Below are 19,040 nucleotides of genomic sequence, written 5' to 3'. Positions count from 1 at the left end.
ATTTGGGCCAATACAAAATCGTCATCTCAGAACGTTGTTGCACTGGAAACCAATTATAAAGTTTTAACGTGATGGTATTTGGTCCCAGCGAGAATTGCAAAGTATACTCCTAACTACTCACCCAATTGTTTTAGAGGCTGTACGGACCTAGGTACACATTTCCACATATGGTGGGATTGTCCAGTCACTCAAGCTTTCTGGATTGAAATCTTCCATATATTATCCGCACTCAGTGCCACCAAGTTACAACCCAATCCAGCCACAGCCCTACTCAATCAACGCCCTCCGGGTATTACCAATTCAGAATTCAAACTTCTTCTGCATGTCACTACGGCGGCCAAGCAGGTCATAGCGAAATCCTGTAAATCCCCCAGCTTAAACATCACAGCTGTTAAATCTAGAATAACGCAAGCTATGATACACGCAAAGGTGGAAGCCACGATTCTTGACACGATCCCTAAATTCTTGAATGTTTGAAGCCCCTGGGTAGAATGTTTTCTCCCACCTAATTTTGACGAATCCCTTCTTCTTCCTTGATTTTCGTACTGAGCGCCTTGGACATTGTTCTTGGCCCACCCTATATGATGCCCGCCTGTTACCATGCTCCTCCTTACCGCTCATGGAGTCACTGCTGTCACCCTCTTTCTCCCCCTTGTCCTCACCTACCCCCTCTTCTACCCTCCTCTAAAGCCCCCCCTTTTTTTTTCCACAACGTACCAGTGAGTCATTATCCTAACTGATCGAAAATATGAATCCATCGTTGACAACCCCCGACTTTTTACTATCATTAGAAACTTTGCATTGTTTTTGCAATATATTTTTTCGTTCTCATTATTGTGACTCTGTCATTGTGTTGTCTATTCCTAACATTATGTTATCAGTACAATTTCTGTTGTATATTGATGATGTCTCTCTGCCCCTGTTACATTGGTTTTACTGTTAATAAAAAGTTTGAACAAGAATTTTGTTGTCACTGTGGCTAAACGCAAACAATAAATTGATCCCACTAACAATTAGGAAATCAAATAATGTTCTTAAAAGGACATTTTTGAATGAAATTCTGCTAGTTTACAACCAGCCCTAGTCCTCATTTACTGTACAGTTTAGCCTAATATGGTATATTTCAGCAACTGTCTCCTGAGCATAGGTCAGCCAAATTTTCCATCTCCAAAGATTACCAGGGATGACCATTGTTCAAGTAGCAATCTTTTATTCCAACATTCTCCTTTATTCTTCAGTAAACCAAGCCCACAGAATCATTATAAGATTCGATCCTTGCTAACCTGAATCTTCCAGCTTGCGGTTTGCAGGTTTTTATTAAATTCCTGTGCATGTCGTTCCTGGACTGTGCTGCCGCTTCCTCTTGAGACGTTTCACGGCTATGCACAGTAAATGAGATTGAGGAATTATATTACTAACTGTTTGCAAGTTACTGAAATAGAACAAGACAAAACGCTGACTCAGTTCCTATAGCTACTTCTTCAAGTAATTGTATAAATATTTAAACTGTTATCTCTACGACCCGTCAAAATCTTTGCATTCTGGAGCACTTTTCACGTCGCAGGTTTAGAGATGGTGTTAACATACATTTGCAGCAAAGAAAAAAAGAATAGTTCCAATTTGTGATGAGTGTTCTGATTGTAAAAATCTGTGTTTCTGTGTATAAGTAAACATTAGCATCATCTAATAAGGATTTGTCTAGAGGGCTGTGAACAGAAGGGAACATCTGAAATTTTAATTTGCTGCTCATTTTTCTCTTTGGTGCTGTACTGTTTCCTTGTGTGTAATGGATTATTTATTTATTTTGTTTCTTTTTGTCTACAATGTAGCAGAAATGATGCAGTACCCAATTCTTGGTATCAGAAACCACATCCATTATTTTGTGTTCAAGAAGAATGACAGAACTAAGGTTCTGTGGATGATCAGTGTTAAAGTGTGTGTAAACCTAAAACCAAACGTTTTAGCAATGCATTCCTCTGTCCCTTTCAGTAAATATAATGCTGAATCTTATTAATGCATGAATTAAAACTCAATCTAAGCACTAGCAGGTTGATGTATAGAAACGTTGTTATAATGTATATGATGTGTAACATGTAAATGTATATAATGTGCAACAATTCCCACAGCCCCAGTGAAATTTCTTGAATTTTGTATAATATTATTATTTCCTATCATCCTAAGTGCCAACTGTAGCCACAATGTGGTGTTTTTCAAAATTACCTCAATCAGAAAAAATGCCAGGTTAGGACCATTAGATTGAGCTTACACTCATAGCCAATAACCATATAACTGAATATATGGCAATTTTCATTGGAGCTCTGCACATTGTTGTCACACTCGTACAGCATAGTTTTTATACATAGACCCTTTGGTGATCCTGCCAGTCCTGTCCACAATGCATACCTTCCTGATATACAGTCACGTGTTGAAATGGTGTCCTGTAGGTCCCAGGGAACAAGAAGGTCATTTAAGAAGTTTTGAATGGACGTGTTTCTGGACAGAGCCTGAAGTAAGCAGGTAATGTAACAACTGCCAGCAGGTTAACTGGTATCAGCCTAAATAAGTACATATGTAACCAGCACACCATGGGTCAATGGTCAATTGTCTAAGAGTTTATTTCAAGCAATCACATCAAAGCAAGTACAGGTGCAACATTCTGAGGTCATGCAATGCCTTCTCATCAGGCATGTGATGGGGAAGAAGATAGAATGCAAACTATTTTTTCAACCAGAGCTCTGTTTCTTCTGGTACACAGTCAGGTCTTGATATCTTTGCGGAGACCTATATAATGCCATGCTATTGTGAGCCTGTAGTCCTGAAGTCAGCCCGTGACATTACAGACTGATATTCCCCCATCCTTTCTCAAGCACTGCAGCACCTGAAACACAGAGTTGCTTGACATTGGCAGACACAGCTCATCATCATTAGGTGTCTCCAATGGAAAGAAAGGTATTTTTGAGGCATTTTAGGTTATTAAATAAGAACTGTTTAATAAAGTTCTGCTGTTGGTTAATGTTCTTTAATGGACTAAATGGTTTACATTTACATTATTCTACTTTAGCTTCATTATTGCTTTCTAAAGCAGAGCTTCAGAATTGTAGAAAGATGTACATGCTCATCTAGGACTAGAATGAAATGGTGTAATACTTACTTAATTCCTCTCTCCAGCAGGTTCCAATTCTCTCCTCCTCTTTCCAATGCTCATCTAGGGTTAGAATGAAATAGTGTAATGCTTAGCCATTTCCTCACTCCAGTAAGTTCCAGCTCTCTTCTGTTATTTCTGATGCTCCAAGTTTTGGTGGGCTGGGCACTCATCAACCTCAAGAACAATGCAGGGCTATTGGTCCTGCATTGTACTTCATGACATTAGCATGCAACCGCTGGCTTGAGGGACTTATTACACATTTATTTTCTGTTAGCGGTATTACATCCAAAACCAAACAACGTGAGGGAAAACAGTAAAGTTATAATACAATTGAATACAGGAAGAATCAGACAGCCCTGCTCATTAAGCTTACAATCTAAAAGAGGAGGGTCAAGTGATACAAAAGGTAATAACTGTGGGAGATGAGCTGATGGAGAAAATACATGTAAATTGTTAGGTGGAGGCAGGATAGACCTCTCTGAAGACAAGGGGTTTCAGGGATCACCTAAAAGTGGACAGAGTAGGAGATAGTCGGACAAATTGGGGGAGGGAATTCCATAGGATGGGAGAGGCTCTAGAGAAGTCCTGCAGGTGAGCATAGAGAAGGTGACAAGGAAACTAGAGAGCAGAAGGTCTTGGGAGGAATGAAGAGAGCGATTTGGATGTTATTTTGAGACTAGGTTAGTGATGTAGCTGGGGACCAAGTTGTGGATGTTTTTGTAAGTTGTTGTTAGCATTTTGAATTTAATTCATATTGTGAGTGGCAGCCAGTGCAGGGATTGTCAGAGAGGGGTGACAGACACTGAATGGTTGGTAAGATGGATGAGCCTGGCAGCAGAATTCATGATGGACTGAGGAGGGGTTGCCTGTGTAAAGGTAATCCAATGAGAAGGGAGTTGCAGGAATCAAGAGATAACCTGGCAGTGAATTAGGAGCTTTGTGGTCTCATTGGTTAGGAAGGAGCAAGGAGGTAGAGACAGCAAGCTTTGGAAAGTGACTAGATGTGGAGTCTAAAGGAGAGCTCAGGGTCCAGGATTACATCTAGCACCCTGGCATGTAGGGACATTTTGATGGTTTTGCCATTGATCTTGACAGACAAGTCAAGGGAAGGGGCACGTGGGGGACGAAATATTAGGAGCTCGGTTTTGGGTAGATTGAGTTGAGGAAGTGGTGTGACATCCAGACTTATATGTTGGTTGGTAAGTTAATGATGCATGAGGAGACTGATGTTGTGACCTGAAGATTAGAGATTTGGCTATTGTCAGCGTAGATATTATATTGAAAGCCATATGAGGCTATCAGCTGACCCATGGGAGGAGGTGTAGATCGAGAATAGGATAGGTCCAAGAACAGGGTTTTTTTTTCTTTCATTTGAGATGTTGTTTCTGTCAGTAGGTCTGTTGTTTTTTTCAGCTTCCTTTAACTCACCAAACTATCTAGGAAAAATGGCTTTTAGAGGGTTAAGACAAACCATTTAGCACTGACAGGGGTGCTCACAATGGTCAGATTTTATTAATTTATGTAAATGCTTTATCCCAAAAGGAAAAAAAATTTTGCTTTAGCTACCTACAAAATATTAATTGGAAATCAGCTTTAATTTGTAATCCAAGTCCATTTAAAACTATTAGTGCATCAAACACTATCATCTCCCAAGATTGACAATGCTACTCTCTAAGGGCTCCTTCATAGAGTGAGGGCACCCTTAGGCAGGAAGTGTATTTCTTGCTGGATCACTGGGTGAAGATAAAATATACAAATATAAGCCACTATCCCTTGCAGGTTTAAAGGGAGCCCTACTATAAGGGTAACATTTGATTTTACACGAAGTCCAGAAGAAACCATATGTCCCCATACTCATTTAAGACTCCAAACTGATTAAAGTGGATATTCACCCTCATATTCAAATTTCCTCTTCTCTGCTCCTCCTACCTTCTTTTACATAGGGAGCGCACAATTTTGTTGTTGTATATTTACTTTTTTTAGTAAATAGGTTAGTAAATGAGGTAAAGATTCACTTTGCAAAGAATACTCAATCACGTGAAAATGAAAAAAAAATACAGCATTTTTGCTTGGACATGATTGGATAATGGAAGTCAGCAGAGATTCCCCTCATTTACTAAGCTCTGGAGCAACTGCACGTGCAGAATGCAAATTCACTTTGTAAAGTGCACATTCTATCTTCCTTTACTAAATCAACCCCCTAGAGTTTGACTACTGAGCTGGCAGCTTCTGCACATCAAAGATTTTCCATGATCACCTTGAGTTGTGATAGGGATAAGTACATTTTAAAAACCACCACACCTTGATATTCAGTTCCAAATACACGTTCATTAAAAATACAGATTGTTAAAAAGCCAACATGTTTCAAGGATCTAGATCCACCACATTCATAAGGGCTTAAAAATGACATAGTGAAATTATGTATCCAGACTCACACGTAAAAAAAGAGTTGTTAGGATGGTGGCAGCATTTGTCATCAGCTGGTTCTATACATTCTTTCACGTGTCTTTTTTTATGCCCGGATGATGGAAGGTGGAGTTACAGATCCAAAAACATATTGGATTCGTGAATCTTGTCTTTCTAGTAAACTTGTATTGGACTAGAATAGCAATGTGTGGTACTTCTATTCTAGATTCACTTGAGAGGGAAGTACCTGGCCTTTAACTAGAATACCAGCTAAAGGCATTGCATCTAAAGCATCATTTTTTATTTATTTTCTTTTACGCCAAAATAATCCTTCAGATTTAAACTCTTACTCTCTAGCCGTCATTTTCTACTAATACGTGTGAATGTATTTCATTTTTCTGGAGAAACATAATTTTTATTTTTGATGCTTTGATCAATGAGGCTTCCAATTGTTTACTATGATTTTACAGATTTCTTTTCTGCAGTATCAAGTTTTAGTGACATTCACATAGCTATAAAATGCTAGAAAGTCAATCTATACCATGTGGGAATTAAGTGAATGATTAATCGTTTTGCAATACAAAATTCATTTACAAAATGCTATTGGGGAAAAGGAGAACACAGTCTCAAAATCTCACCTGCAATATATAAAAGTTACAAGGATTGCTGCTAAGGGGAAATTTGCATAGCCCTTGTAGTAGGAATATTTCAGTTTTATAAATGTAGGCATATAGTATATTATTATTTTCACTAAACAACAAGAAAATAAACAAGATAAAAGAAACTGTAACTGTGTTATGCTCACTGGATGTATTTGATAAAAAGACAAGTCAAGCAGCATTTAAAGTGGAACTCCAGGCAAATAGGACACTACGTGCAACTTAAAACTTAGGTTTTGAAGGTTTAGTCAAACTTAGGTTTAGGGAATGAGAGTTTCCCTTGTGATGGTAGCTATTCTCTTATTTGAAAACTTTGGTCCTCTGCTCCCCCCATACCCTCACAGTGGAAAACTTCCAGCTACTGAACCTGTCACAGGCACTTGTCAATAGTGCTGACCATACCCACCCTTTTCTCCCCTCCTCCCTTCATAGAAGCTCTGTTATAGTTTCCAGCGTGCTCTTTGAATGGAGGATAGGTGGATGAACAAAAAGTTTACATTCCCAATCTTGATTTATTTTGATGGAAGCATATGTTCTATGAATGAAGGAGGGGGCAGATAGGACAGACATAGGTGGATTTTGACGTGGTCCAGAGGCTTGTATTAACTCTAGCTGCACTGGAAGATTAACATTGAAGGGATATGGGGGATGGCAGAGTACTGAAGATTTTAACTTAGAGAGCAGCTACCAGCACAAGGGAAACTTCTCAATCAATGTAAGTACTGTTCCTAAGATCACCTTTACTATGTGCTGTATCTAGTAACTCAACAGAGGAGAATTTGCTGATTGTCTGTTGTATCCCCCCTCCCCCCCTCACTTTTGATGTATCTTATCTGTAGCCCCTTTTTTTTTTTTCTCTCAATCCATTCTAACATTCTGCTTAAACTTTGTGATCTTTAATAGTACTGCTTAGACCTTGAAGAAGGGGACATACCCCGAAAGCTTGTCCTCAAAATTGTATGTTAGTGCAAATAAAAAAAGTATCACGGACAGTACTCAATTGTTTCTGATTGTCTGTAAATTGTATATTAGTTGTATTTAGAGGTTTGAGTAGAATTTGCATTGTAAACGTCTCTTTTTTTAACACACTTAGGAAAGTATGTGTCAGCATTCTGCAAAGAGACACCATGGCCTTGCCTATTTAGGAGAAAATGACAGTGTCTGTGTAAAGTTTCCTCATCCTCTGACCACTCTATTCTTACTTATCAAACACTTCCATGCCTCTCCCTTCTCCATTGCAACCCCCACCAACATACCCAGTGCAGACCAGTGTCAAAACTCATAGGAAGTGGTGATGTGACCCCATGCATTATGTGACAGTGCTTAGCGGTTGCCCACAAGGACCAATCATTGCTCTTCTATACCCAGTAGGACCTGGTATTTGTAGTAGCAGTGGTAGATTGCTGGAGGGGTGAGTACAAAACAGTTGGGGGTTGGTAGACAGGTCAAGTAGGTAGTAAAACAAGAACATGTAAAAAATGTGATCCTGATAAAGAGAGGCTGCTTTGGGTGCCAAGATAAACAACAAGGAAGGAGCCTCTAAGTGCAGCAGTTAGGTAATTTAATAGGACACAAGGTTAAAAACACTTACAAAAAGTCACATAATACAGGCTCATCAAATTGCGATAATTCCAGGCAAAAGATCCTCTCAGTATCAGTGGAACCCGATCAGCCAACAAGCGGCTACAGGGTGATGGAATGCAATGGCAAGATGGCCACCGCACTACTGGGATGGCGTGGAACGCACAAACCAGATGTGACGTCAGAAAAGAGGCAGTAAAGCGTTTTGGAGCATGCTAAGAAGATTCTCTTCAGACCTAAGCCCCAAAGACTATGAGGTGGCTTAAATAGTGGGTGGGAGAATGGGCAGCGTATCAGCATAAATGACAGCAGAAAAAGGGAAACATGGGCAATGATGCAACGGAGCACCTTGAGTCTCAAAATTACAGTTTGATACTACAGAATAGAAATGAGGGTATACAGTATAAGTATATAAATGTGCCAGAATATTTACATTATTTGATTAGTTGTGTGAGGGGACAACCGAGGTCCCCAACTAACCATTATATGGAATGTATAACATTATTATAAAGTAATATCTTACGGGTAAATTAAACATTATCATGTAAAAAAATCAATGAATATGTTTTGGGTGCCAAGAGGTTGTGTGCCAACAGGCTCCAGCCTTGCCAGTGGTAATTCTCCAATTTTGCCCTATCCAGTGAGGGTGCACATTAGGTGAAAAAACAATCATTAGGAGTTCTGATCTTTCCTGATTGAACAATTAGAATTCTTCATGTATGGGCAGTTTTATTCTATGTACCTTTTGTCTATAATTAATAACTTACAACTATGGAAGGTCCAGCGAGAAATCACCTATCCATCTCCGTTGATAAAATCTGTGATAGGTCATTCATCACTGCCAGTGGGGATAGCATTTCTGTTCTGTCCAAATGTTAATCAAAGTGACCAAACAATGACAAGAAACAGGGAATTTTAATTGGCTGGGATCTCCAGAGTGCTGCTATTTCTTAACGAGTAGAAGAGGAGCCATAACCGCATGAAATTACTCATTGACTGCTTTTATCTTATTTACTACTAGTACAGATCTACAAATTAACATTACCCTTAGGAATTTCTACTGATGGTGGCAAAGGGTATCCTCCCACTGATTAGTAGTTATGCTTCCAGTTTGAAGAAAACCATCACTCATAACCTTGTCATGCACTAATTGTGCTTTTAAATTCCTGTTTACACAGTATTATATAGATAAACAGCCATGCTGAGATAAATCAGTATGTATATGCTGGGTGTCAAAAACGGGATAATTATGATGTTAGCCAGACACTAATGGGTATCTGAAATAAATCAATGCAAAAACTGTCAAGTATATTAGGAGAGAATTATGATTTGAAGCCTATTCCATTTGGGAAAAATATACTTATAAAGTTTCAATAATAATAATAATAATCACAATAATTACAATAAAAAACAAATAATAACAAAAGGCCCCTTTCACAATGGCATTCCGTATTCCCATTTTGCATCTTTCTGTTTACAGATGAAAGACGACCACCCATGTATTTCTTTGGACTAGCGGGTGTATATGGATGATCATCTGTTTACATTCGTTAATGTCTGCATCCATTAACATCCGTTTTTTTGAACAGAATAAATCAAAATTTTTCTTCCATAAAAAAAAAACAGAACTGACTAAAATGTATGTAAACAGATGAAATACGGATGTAAACAGATTAACAATGGATGTAAATGGATGTAAATGGACATAAAGTCTGTTTTTGCATTGGTAAATGATGTAGAAAAACGGGTGTAAACTGATGAAAAACGGATGTAAACTGATGAAAAACTGATGTGAACTGCTCTGTTGTTTCTTGGAAAAAATGCGACTGAACTAATGAAAAAAACGGAACGCCCATGTGAAAGGACCCTAATAGTAATATTACTACTACCACTACTACAAATAAAAACTAAATATCAATAAAACTTTCATTGACAAAAGATGGGTGATCTGTTTTTGTTTGTTGTTTTTCTTTCTAAAATTGTAAAAGTATGCAGGTGGACATTATAAATAACACAGACTTCAAGTAATATTAAAGCACTTTAGCAATTAAAAGCATAAAGAGCAGAAATTGTCTGTGCTATGGCAGCAATTTCTCATTAATAAAAAAAAAAAGATAATACCCATGATCATCAGTAATATGTGGCTAATGATAAGTAAATCTTGGGTGAAAGTTGTGTGAATCTTGGGTGAAAACAATGATAAATGAACCCCTTATTTCTCAAAGATAGGGACATACAACATATTCGTAAATGAATTCTTATTCTTCAGTTATCATTTTTAACTCACAACAACCAATCAGAAAATGGGCTATTTAAAGCGGTAGTAAACTGCACCCCAAAAAAATAAAAAATCCCCTGCAAGGTAAAGGCATTATGTCATAGTATGAATCACATACTAGCGCATTATGTAAAACGTACCTTAAAACAAAAAAATACAGCGGCGTGCTGTCACCGCTGTAGAGACTTCCATCTTCGCCCAGGTCTTCCTTCTGAGTTTGCGTGCTCCGGCCATCTGGCTGGCTGAGCCGCGATGATGTCACTCCTGCGCATGCACACGGGAGTCTTGGGACACAGCACAGTTCTCTGAAGGAATGGCATAGGTATGCCCTCTCCTTCAGAGTGAATGCTCCTGCTGTAAAAAAAAACCCTGAATATTTCCTAAACGGTGCACTTTTAGGAGATATTCATTTTACCTACAGGTAAGCTTTATTAAAAGCTTACCTGTAGGTAAAAATTAATAAATCGCCTTTACCACCACTTTAAAAAAAAAAGTCAGCGGTCACTTTTTTGACTTGTCCTGCAGATATTACTGTTATGTCATCAGGTCTTACAACTAGAGAGTTTTTTCTAGGGGACTGAGTTTTGGAGATTGCAAAGCTGTTGCTACCAAAATTCATGGTGACTATTGCTAACAAGTTAATGTTTCATTTTAAAGTCACAAAATATAAGCCTGTATTGTAAGTGATAACCCATATTAATTACCTTAATTAAAGCGCATTGTGTAAAATCATTTATGCACTTCCACATTGTATCTCAATTATTTCTAGCTTGCTCATATTAATCTCAATGATTTGGATGTTTGTAGACTTACTTTTTTAAACTTCCCTTGCATTTACTTTCTTGAATTCTGTGAAAAGTATTGACTATGCCCAGTAGTAGGCACTGCTGTGTCACAGAATTAACAGGACCTGCCTTCTGAACTACAGAGATGCTGAAAGGAGGAGTTACAGGAGGCAGAGTCAGTACAGGTGCTTGCAGACATCAAGATAACATGGGATGTGTATACCAAAGGGTTGGGCAGAGGAGACACTGCAAAGCATGCAGGGAATCCAGGAAGTCAGAGAAAGAGATGGCCAGCTGGCAGGGAGCACTCATAGCATGGGAAGCTTATACTAGATTGTCAACCATACCTATTGTTTGTATTGTTATTACAATGTTGATGTTAAAAGAAAGAAACTGCATGCTGTGACCATAGAACACATTTAACCACCTGCCCCCCCACTAACAGTACATATATTGGTAGCAATTGGCACAGTCAGGCTGAGTGATGCACTGATATGTCATTCGGCACACGTATACTAGCGGTGGACACATCAGATTACGGTGCTCAGCTCACACCGGCTGAGGTATCATGTGATCTCTAAGATTAGTCATAGCGATCGCATAATTATGATGTAACAAACAGTCATGAATGGTTTCTTTTCATAACTGCTTGCTTAGTGTTGTGAAGCTGTGATTGGCTCACAGTTATCACATGGTACCTGGCACCCTGTACCATGTGATTAGCTGTAGCTAATCACATCCTGTTAACAGAAAGCATTCATGACCGTTAACTATTGCTTTTTACACTGAACATCACTGTTATAAACAGTAAAGCCCTGTTTACACAGGCATTACAGTTTGGGGCACAATTATGATTCTCCTCAAACTCCTAGTAAATCAGTCTTCAAATGGTAATATGGACAGCACACCCTTTAATTCACAAGAAACAACAGCACTGGGTCCTAAGGCACTATTGCAATTCAGCAGAAGAAAAGCTCTATAACCAATATGCTAGAATTTCATTTGCTAAGCTCACTTTCTGCAGTATCACATCACCTAACCTCATTACCTTCCATTTTTTTGCACATCACATTTTGATCCATAATAACAAATCATCTCTCCTCATGGGGAGTTGGAATGAACGGTTTTGTACCATTTTCATCTTTGAATAAATAGCGCAATATGTCATACCGCCTGTTGGTGTGTTGAAGTTTCTGCCTTTTAAGATGTTTTATTTAATATTTCATACAAATAGTCTAATCAGATGTTTGGCAGTGCAGCGGCCATTTTATTTCGGAATTTTTTCCCCCTCTATAAATACTGTGATTACAATGCCTCATTAAGTCAACTTGGAATTTATTAGAGGAATTATTTAAGCAAATGTGACAGTGTCTCTTCTGATTTGCTTTAGACAGAATGCTTCGGAGCAATGTTTTTCTTTGATTTTAATTTGTTTCCTATTTTGTCATCCAGAGATAGACTGGCAGGTTTGTCTTCATGCCTAATTAATGCATTTTAGGCCTCAGTGTCTGTGTGGGCTGCAGGCAGATATCAACTTGTTTGTGCATTAAGCAGGCTTTGTCTACTAAAGCCAAAAATTAACAGAGTCATCTGAAATGTATTTATACACTATTTTATCTCAACTGGTTAAATTCATTCATCTGCAGTAAGTAGTTTATTGTTCATGACTATGCGGTATATTATAGTGGTGGCCGAAATCTTGCAAGAGACATGCCTAATATAAGCACTACTTAACCTCCCTAGCGGTATGATTATGTCCATATTTCTGTGCTCAAAGCGGTACTTTTTTTGCATGGAAATATGTATTTTTTTTATTGTAGGCCTGTAATTTTTAGGAATAACTCACTGAAATCTGTCCAAACAGGAGTCTAGTAAACATTTGAAACATGAAATCATAAATTATAATTTAATAAATAATCATAAAAAATAATAATATAATAATAAATTTAATTCAATAATATAATCAAACCAAAAACACTGAAATTTGAAATATAGCGCCAAGTTCGCACATCACTGAGCAAAGTTGCAAAATCGTTTTCAGTGTCTGATGACAAATTTCCCCACGAATCATTATCACTCAATTCTGCAAGTAGTTCTAATTTACTATCGCTGTTCTCTAGCTGGTCTAAAACCGCTTTTGACATAAAGGGACGCTTTTTGGATGCCATGGACATTTCTCAGTTTCCAGGCTGAAAGAACAGTATAAATGCAGGCAGGGCGCAGGACAAACAACTAGGGACAAAATGTATGTGAAATGCTTTGATACAGTAATGTTTTACTATGTGATTTTAGTGTATTTAGTGAATGTCACCTTTTAACTTTTTTAAATTTCCCGCCAGTTCCGTCCCCGTTGTCCCGACGCTCGCAGGGATCAGAACCCGGAAGACGGATGCTGGCATCGGCCGGAGGAGACGGCCGGGGACGCTGCAGGGGACACATCGCGGGAGCACAGGACAAGGTAAGTGCTGGAGGGATCCCAGAGCAATGCTGCAGTGTAATCCCGAGTGTAGCTCGGGGTTACGGCTTGGGGTACTGAAAGTTAACCCCAAGCTACACTCGGGAGTACCATCAGGGAGGTTAAAGGAAAACTCCACTTAAAAAAAAAAAAAGCTACAACACAAATAATTTCTACACTAACCATTGTGTAATTTTGTCATTAAGAGTGTTTGTAAACCCTTACATATACACAGTGATGTGACTAGAGTCAGGTGATACACAGAGATGAAACAAATCATCCAGCATACATTGTACCTGTTTACCAGCTGTCACTTCTCCTGTACAGTCTTGTAAAACACACAGATTAAAGGACTTTTCTCAGCAGCAGAAGGCAGAGGGCAGGAATCTGATGCCACACACGCTGCACAATTAGAGCACAGAAAGAATCCCTTGTAATCTGATAGCTGATTGGTGGGGAAAGGACACCCCTCCACCCCCTACACAGGCTTAGAGAAAAACACACAGAGATAAAGGCTATCACTGCTGTTTGGTGGATGGGGGCAAATGATCTCCTGGGAGGCTGAGGTGTCGGCATTCTTTTTAGTGAGTTATGCAGATAACTGAGAGAGGCCAGATCAGAGAGGAACCATGCTCAGTGCTTTGGAATCAGACTAGTACACACTATAAAAGGATTTGCTTTGTTCATTTTTCATGTCTGAGTTTTACAACCACTTTAACATTATTACAAATTCAATCACTACTATTTTCTCAAACTGCCAACAAATTTAAATATGACTTCTTTGCAACATGGCAAACCAGTGACATTCTTTACTGAAGTTATCCAAAGAAAGCCTCCATTTTATTTCATGCCTCTGTGCATTGCCTAATGCTTTTTCCAGAAATAGGAGCAGATAGGTTGACTGCAGCAGCACCAGTGATGAATGTTGCAAATCAGATTTAAGTAGATGAGTGCAGATCTTCAATGGTGGGAAGGTTCAATGACAAATGGAACTGTAAATGACTTGTGTGTAATAGTTGTCTGCAATAAACCAAAACCAAAAATGAATGCTAATTACCAAAATACGCTAAGAAAGTAAGAATTAGTCATAGATATATTGTGCCCCTAGATCTCTATCAAGCAGGCAGTCACACACAATAGAATAAGAACCTACCAAATTGTTTACAGCCTTTATAGTCATTGCTGTACTGGCATCCCATCTATTATAGCTCTCTAAGGAATGTAGCAGGATTCTAGGCGCACACTCTTATAACAAAGCTTTGTTGGCCTTGCAGCTGTAATTCAGCTCAATGACATCTGAAAAGGGTTTAAAGTGTGTATAAAACCTCACCCTGTTAAACAACCCATTCAGTTTAAAACAGAAATGAAAGGTGAAACATTTATGTATGCAAATGATAAAAAAATTATAAATACCTTTTCCCCTTTTTTTTACAAGTGATCACATACCCTCTGTTCTCAGCTGCATAAGGAGCTCAGAGAGTTAGGGGAGGAGAAACAGCAGAACATTGATCTTCCCTGTGAAATGCAGGGGGGTGGGGGGTAAGTAGAAGTCATTAGAGTAGAGCAGGCTGAGTTCCCAGCATTGCCAGAAAACTGTCCAGACTGTGCTCTCCTACCTAGTGTGGTCAATGTTTTTATAGGAAAGCATAGGGACTGTCAGGAACATAAGGTACTTCACACAAAGGAAGAAATACAAAGAGAACATGATACTTTTTCATACAAGTACATGGCAGGCACATATCCCAAATATGAAATGCTAGGTTTAAGTTACAAACAGAAATATTGCATGTCAAGTTTTTAGAAAGCTTGACACTTTATACTTTGTTACATGAAGCTTCTCCTGGAGGCCTGTTCCATAGAAATTGTCCTGAGCATCTGGAATTCAACGATCACTCAAAACCTGTCCACAGTTCCTTGTCCATCCATTATACACATCATCAGGTGATTGCTGTCTATGGTTCCAGTTTATGTATATCTACCTTCACTGTACTATCAGAGATGAATAGTTAATCTACAGTTGCAAGAAAAAGTATGTGAACCCCTTGGGATTACGTGGAGTTTTGCATGAATTGAGCATAAAATATGCTCTGAACGTCATCTAAGTCACAACAATAGAACACAGTCTGCTGAACATAATACTACACAAACATTGGTGTCCTCCCATGTACTCCATTCTTGTTTAATATTCTTGCAACTGTATAATATTTCTTGGGACCAAGACATAGGTTACTAGATATGATCCACTGAGCTCCTTACACTTGGTACATGACTGTGCAAAGTTTTTACTCTTCCTATCCACCTTAAAATGTACCATGTACTATGTATAGGTAAGATTAGGCCTAGAATGGGTTTATTGTAATGTACATCCTCAACCCTTTTCCATCTGCCTGAGCTTACATATTGTATGGCCTAGAATGATAAAAATCAATTTGTTATGGTTAGGGAAAACCTGATTCACATTAAGAAATGGATCTCGTTGCATCTGGTGACCAAAAGTGACCCAGGCTGCCCACAGTTTACCTGTTTTAGGAGACCACTTTGCACTCTTGTACAGTACATTTAGTAGGGAACCAAGGGCGGACTGACAACTCATGGGGCCCCCGGGCAATAGGGGATCATGGGGCCCCTGTGTCCTTGCCCAAACTCAAAAAAACCTATGAAAAAGGTACCAGGGGCATCTCATGGGGCCCCCTACTGACCCTGGGCCCTCGGGCAGTGCCCGAATTTCCAAATGGTAAGTCCGCCCCTGTACGGAACTGATGGTGGTCTTTTGGACCACATCTTACCTCATCACTATAACACAAGGCAATCAAATTAACAAACACAAAAATGTTCCATTATCCACGTATCTTCAGTTATGATGGCTGTCCATGTATGTTCTCATTGTGCAACTACTTCTGTTGTCCCTTGCACAACCCAAACATCCACTTCAAAATATATTGAGGGTTTGGCCATTCATTTGGAGGAATGACTAAACATAACCAGAAGTCGTGTTTGGTGGTCTAAACAAGCATGTAGACCAAATATTTAATTCTACATTTGTTTTAGAAATGTTTATGCAGAAGTCATATTTCTCATGGACTTTTTAATACGGGCAAATAAAAATAGCCTGGGTCACTCCCAGATCCAATTCGCATATTACTCTTTACCTTCCATCATTTAGAGTTGCACAGACTACTGAAGTATCCAAGCTAATGTATTCCATTTAAAAGGTCATTCATTTTTTACTTAAAGTCTTTGGTATTAAGATGCACAAAATGGTTTGGTTACCGTAGATTATTGCACTTTCCAAACAGCCATTGCATTTTACACTACCTTATTAAATTAGCCTTTAGGTGGATATGAAATAAACTGACAAACACAGGAGATTTATACTCAACATCTGCTGTTATAAAATCTTACAAGATAATAAAGTAGAGAAAGGCTGGTGTGGATTGTTCAGTTTGGTTATGTCATGTATCTAAATCAAGGTTGTTTTTGGAATGTGTTGGAAACTATGAAGACCATATATTCAGCCACTACTTAAACTTATTTTCAAAAATTACAGCACAGAGTTAATTTTATAATTACATATTCTGTATGAATACAATGCAGTGATGTAATTTGTAGAGACAGTGCTGCTCTTGGCACCTCTAAACAGAGTGTGTTTGTCTTTTCAGAAGTGGATACAGGGCACATCAAACCTCGACCTATAACATGACCAGCGGTTGTGTATATGCCATTTCTGCAACATCATTCTGCATCTGTGGCTGAGTTTTTGTGTTTTTTGTATTGTACGGAACTGAATTAATAAAAAAGAAAATGCAACAGTCTTTATTTCTTGTAATTAAAGAAACAGGGAAACATACAGTATATAAGAGAATAGGGCTCATATAACACATTCTAGTGACACGCTACCACTCGTGCATTGTCTTTGAAGTTTTGCTTGTGGGCTGCGATAAGAATTTCTTTCACTATGTTTTTATTGAGAAAATGATTGAACAAATGAGTAACCTACAAAATGTAAAAAAAAAAATAAGACTCAGAGTGCAAATGTAAGAATTTCAAATAAAGCATGATATAGAAAAAATAAACAAAAACAACATGAAAAACAGTATGTCCCTCTGCCTTAGGAATAAAAGAAGTAACATACGATACGCAATAGAAATCAATTATTGTACGCATTCAAATCAGCTAACAGCAGTTTATAAATGGATCCAAAACAGCATTGGAGTTGGCAGGCTTATACTTCAAAAAGTAAAAGGCCATGTGAAGTATGAAAGGTGGCAAGTACAGGAATCATCCCATCCTAAAGCGGCTGAATGATAGCTAAATGGAGAGTGGAACCTGACTGTGTGGAGATAGTTCCTGATGGGCGCAATGAGGGAGGCGTACTAATTAATTGGATAATTTTAAAATAGCAAAATTTAAAAGGAAAAAAAAATAGAAGTACAGATGACATGAAAGGGGGAAAAAAGGTAAAGAGAGGCAGATGGGGAGGAGGAGGGGGTTGGGAGATATCAATCCACTGGTGATTCAACTGTGCGGTGTGTAGTTGATGAAAATTATAGATGAAGAAAACCAAGGTTGCTAAGTATTCAGAAACTTATCATGGGTATTGTCGAGAATAGCCGTGAGTTTTTCATTTATTAGTGTACCATGAATGCACCGCTTCACTTTGCTGAAAGAGAGAACTGGCGTTTTCCACACTTTTTTGATAGTCTGTTCTGTGGTCATAGGACAAACTCTTTCTTTATTAGGCCCTGTATCGGCCTATGCAGTAAGACCTCCCAGAGATCTTTATGCAGGTTTGAGTGGAAAATTGTATTGACCAATTTATAGACTCAAATCCATAAGTGTTTAACTTTGAGAAACGTCCACCATATGTGTTTCATTGCACCCTGGTCTGAACACCCGTGATAACAAGAAGCAGGGTAGGTATGGAGATACTTCACAATTATCACTAGGATATAGTAACCCATGGACATTACCTTAAATTAGTTTTACAAGGCCACCACAATGCGGAGTGAAAACGCAGAGTGAAATAGGGCCTCCTACACTTTATTCCAGTCTTCAGGGGATTGCTCTGCACCAAGGAACAATTGGGATAAGAATTTTTGGGGCTTTGCCAGGGACAGTCTATGATGGACCTAAATTCAATCATACAGAGGAGACACCAGGGCCAAAATGACACCCCTGTAGTAATGAAAACTACATGGACATGTCTTTGACAGCCAGGCCTCTGCCAAACAGCTTAGACCTTACAGGGCTTTATGTGGCCATGGAAGTCAGACCCATTACTCAAGACAGAATGTGCAAAAGAGCCAAAAAGAGGATTAAAGTGTCTCTATAGCCATTTTTAAAAAATTTCAGATAGAGCAGGGAACACTTAGAACTCCTTTCAGGTTTGACTTGTATAAACGTCTCTGTTAGAGAGATTTTCCTTCACTTTCTTGGTAAGCTGACAAGGATTCTACAACAAGCATAGGACTGCACACCAAAGCCAACCAGCTGTTAGACTTCATAACAGGCTTTAGCTTTGCCACCTCCAAGACCACATATAACGCATTTCACCTACTCCAGGGTTTAGTCATAGAGTTGGGATGTGGAAGTGTAAAAAGTGGTGGTTATATGCGTCATTAGCCCGATAAACACAACACAAATTGAACTCAGTGGGGAAAATCGAAATAACTCTGCCTAATACAGGGCACTGCTTTTATGTTCACATACACATGGTGTGCCAATATTATGA

The 19,040-nt window shown here is 38.7% G+C and overlaps 1 protein-coding gene and 1 long non-coding RNA gene across 11 annotated transcripts in view; one reads left to right on the top strand and one right to left on the bottom strand.

Annotated features, from left to right (window-relative positions):
- ROBO2 (roundabout guidance receptor 2) overlaps window positions 1-19,040 on the bottom strand; it is a 1,216,825-nt gene that overhangs the window by 614,917 nt on the left and 582,868 nt on the right. The gene's annotated exons all lie outside the window — the stretch shown is intronic.
- LOC149457871 (uncharacterized) lies at window positions 2,117-17,243 on the top strand. The gene is made up of 3 exons (XR_016313539.1): window positions 2,117-2,517; window positions 13,194-13,312; window positions 16,969-17,243. It is a non-coding gene; the product is annotated as an uncharacterized LOC149457871 (long non-coding RNA).

The sequence above is a fragment of the Staurois parvus genome, unplaced genomic scaffold (assembly GCF_062004578.1).
Source record: "Staurois parvus isolate SC_StPar_1 unplaced genomic scaffold, SC_StPar_1.0 ptg000299l, whole genome shotgun sequence".
NCBI classification, from domain to species: Eukaryota; Metazoa; Chordata; class Amphibia; order Anura; family Ranidae; genus Staurois; species Staurois parvus.
Note: the sequence above shows the minus strand (reverse complement) of the source record. Positions and strands in the feature narration are given on the sequence as shown.